Here is a 3,749-nt window from a genome sequence, read left to right as displayed (position 1 = left end):
ACTCTTTCCTCCTGTCATCTGAATGTTTCAGCTGGTAGAAAACTGGCGCACCACGAAAAGTGCTGGTGCTCACACGCGTGTTCCAGCTGTGTGGAGGAATGCGTAACACCTCATGTCTGTGTAACAGATGTGGGTGGGTATTTCCTTAGCAAATTGACACATAATAAAGTATAAAAACACACGAGGGAGTTTGAGATTAAATTCAAATAAAGAAACAAGGCACAAATATAGCACAAAGCACAAATATAGCTGAGCAAGGGGGTAGTAGATTTAGAAAGTTCAGTGTTTTGGGAGCAGTCTCCCACCTTTGCCCAAGAACATTTTTGAAATAACCCAGCATCCAAACTTCAGCAAAAAAGGTTAGACTTGATTTTTAAATGAGTTCTCCCTTCTCCATCCCAGCTCACGGGACTGGGCCTTGGTGGTGCTGACAATAGCTGGGATCGTTGGCTGTTGGGTTGTTCCAGATCTGGTACAAGGAGCAAACTAAAAGCTGAAGACCTGTCTTTCTAAATTTTTATCCTCCTGAAGATATCCTGAAACTCTGGCTCACTGACAGTATCCGGTGTGCCCCGTAATGTGACAAGTCTGGGTGCTGTGTTGATACCTGAGGGCTTGGAGACTGTCCCCAAATGATGAAACTGTGGGGAAAGTGACACTGGCACGTGTAGCATGTCCCCTGTCTGACTGACTGCCCTGCTGGTACACGGCTCAGCTCAACTCTGTCTCAGTAGCTGCAGCATAATGAAGGTTTTCCTTCAGTACTGGGAAGGGCAGGAAGTTAGTTCTTGGCTTAACAGTGCTCACTCCCTACGTTTTATTTAAATATTAATTTCTAGAATGAGCTTCCTTTCTTGGGGTCTCATATGCTGGTCTTGATGTTGCCATAGTGCCCCTATAAAACTAACAGACATTTTATCCTGGAAGAGGAGTCAGATCCCATGTGTTGTTTGTCTAGCGTGACATATGTAAGACTCAGACTTCATTGTGCTGCGCAGTCCCAGCCTGTTGCTCCTCACTGTCATTAATTCCTGCTCCTTTTCTTTCTCTCTTTCTCCAGATGTGTCTTCACTGAAGAGAAGAGTCTTCATTAGATTTCCCAGGCATTCTTACAGCAATAGCTTGAACACTGTCAGCTTTGCGCTTTCTTAAGTTATGGTTTTATAATTTTCCTTGTGAAATCCTGTCCCTTTATTTCCTCAACCGTTCCGTTCTTTGTTTATTTTCTGTGTAGATTCTGGGGTTTTTTTTGTTTGTTTGTTTTTTTCTGGAGGAGAGCTCATCACAGCACATGCACCTCTAGACTTTCTTCAATTAGCACCATCTTGGAGATAAAAAGCAAATTTGGGTGTGGAATTTGATGTGTTGGAGAGAATCCTATTGCACACTTCCTTCCTCCTGCATGGTAACGCTGGGATGAGTTCGTATCTTGGACACTGGCAGTTGCGTTGCTTTCTCCAGCCTTTCTGCTCCCTCAGCAGTCTTTATTACTTACTGGTGAAATTACGTGGATGACACTAGGTTTTGGGGGCTCGCTCAGTTCTTGAGCTGTGCTGTGCTGCAGAGGATGGGCTGCTCAGCTTTATGCAGTCTATCTGGGCGGGGATGTTTTGTTCTGATTTGATTTTTTTTCAGTAGCGTTTAAAAACATTTGGCACCGGTGGTCTTGGTGCTTTCATTGCCGCCAATGAACTTTTAACCAGGAAAATCTTCCTGGAATAGAAGAGTTAATCTGGAACATGATGAGCTCTGACTGACCTGCTACTCTGCAGGGATGCAATTAACTTGGATCGTGTTGGGGAGGGGGGTGGGAAGCAAAACTGTTAGGAAAGGCCGTCATTGCCTGGAGCAGGGCCTGACTTTGCCCTGTCTCTGCCAGCGTCCACTGGTGCTGCTGCTTGCGCTGGGAAATTTCACCTCCTTGCATCAAGGGGGAGGTACAGAGAAGAAAGTGAACTACTTTCAGATGCTGCCTTTAAAAGCTCCTGTTGTGATTTGCCTTGGATCAAACAGTTCATGGTGCTTTTTTTTTTTCTCATTGATTGGAAGCAGAGCCTTCCGTTGCCTTTTTTTATACGGCGGAGCCGCGTGTCCCGCACCCGATGCAATACAGAGTGCTGTTTCCTGAGGGAGGGGATTCGCAGTTTGCCTGCAGTGTTACTCGGGTTGGTTTGTCAGGGTGCTGTCCTACGATGGTGAGCTCAGCTTTGCAGTTCTAGGGTGGGAAATGCACTTGCTTTTTGTTTTCCCTGCCTCTTGCTGCAGTGTAAGCGATGCAGTTTTTGGTAATTTAGAATTGGGGAAGAAAGTGTCTCAGTTGTCTGAAGCATCATTTGTTCAGAACTCTTCAGCTCATTAAAGTTTGGAGAAGGCTGTACCTCTCCAGCCTGGCTGAATACTAACTCCTGTGTTGTCTGATGCCAAACTTAAACACTGTCCTGCCTCAACTTCAGTGATCTTTTCCACAGCCCCTCTTGCTTTATTCCTCACTTACTTTGAATATACGCTGTAAAGCTGCTTTTAGCCTGGAAGGCTTTGAGCATTTTTTCCTGTTTGCCAGTTATAACAGGGCTGCAAAAATGATCAACTGAGTCGAAATGCTCTCTGTACTGAACGAACATTGGCCATGAAATGGCTGGTCCTTGAGCAGCGTGAGATCATTCCTTATCTGTAGCACCACTTTTGTTTTCTTTCTCCTGAGGTGTTTTTGTTTTGGCCAGAACTGTGCAACTGACTTGGTCATTGAATGCTTATTTGTAATAAAACAAATAACTAGCCAAGAGCTTGCTATATTGCTTCCATGGCTCAGAGGGAGAAGAAAGACTAAAGTATAACACTGTCTAATTTTAAATTAATCCAGTGTAAGCTAGAAAAAGTGTGTGTGTTGTCTTTGCAGCGGCTTTTAGATGTGTATTTCCGAAGTCTGGCTGAAATGATGGGGCTTCCCTTCAGCACTGGAGAATCCAGGGGAAGCTGGGCTGAGCCTGCAGCCTGGGCCGGGACAGAAAGGACAGGTTTCCATGGAACTGTGCTGCACGCTGCCTGGTGGATGGTTTGCTCCCTCTTCCTCCACAGCTGCAAGTGCTGCCTGCCTGGTGCCCGCTGCAGGGTGGGAGGAATGTGCCGAGGGCCAGGGCTGTGTCTTTGGGCTGTGTGGGGGGTGGGGGTGTCGCTGCCGGCTGCGCTCCCCCCAGGAGCAGTGTCAGCCTCAGCTGCGGGTTCAATAACCAGCTTCCCCCCTGCCCAAAGCTGCCTTGGGGACAAGGGTCCTGGGGCCACCCTCGCCTGGGGGCGAGGCTCAGGGCACCCTGCGGTTGCTGCCTGCTGCTCCTGGGCAGCAGCCTCACGCTCTGGGGAGCAGCGAAGTGCTTTTTCCCTTTAGTTCCTCCTCGCTTTGCTCCAGCAGAGCTGTGGCCAGGCTCTCCCCACCGCGAGCGTGTGCCCGGAGCTGTGTCTGCTCCCCGGAGCTGAGAGCGGGAGCTGCTCGGTGGGGGGATGGATCAGCTTCCCCAGGACAAACCCCGCAGCCCTCCCTGGGCACTAGCTACCCCACCCCCTTCTCTCCCCTTGCCCTAAAGGGGGGAACGTGGCTCTCTCCACAGCCCCACGCCTGGGCCCATGGGTAAAACCCTTCCACGCCGTGTCCCCCTGAGCAGGAGCCCTGCGCCATCCTGTGTGTCCAGCTGGGGTGGGGGCCAGTGTGCCCCCGGGTGGCAGCTGTTTTCTGCTCTCGTGCCCACCGCTAGCTG

This window comes from Pterocles gutturalis, unplaced genomic scaffold, assembly GCF_000699245.1.
Source record: "Pterocles gutturalis isolate BGI_N339 unplaced genomic scaffold, ASM69924v1 scaffold6982, whole genome shotgun sequence".
In the NCBI taxonomy this organism is placed as follows: domain Eukaryota; kingdom Metazoa; phylum Chordata; class Aves; order Pterocliformes; family Pteroclidae; genus Pterocles; species Pterocles gutturalis.
Note: the sequence above shows the minus strand (reverse complement) of the source record.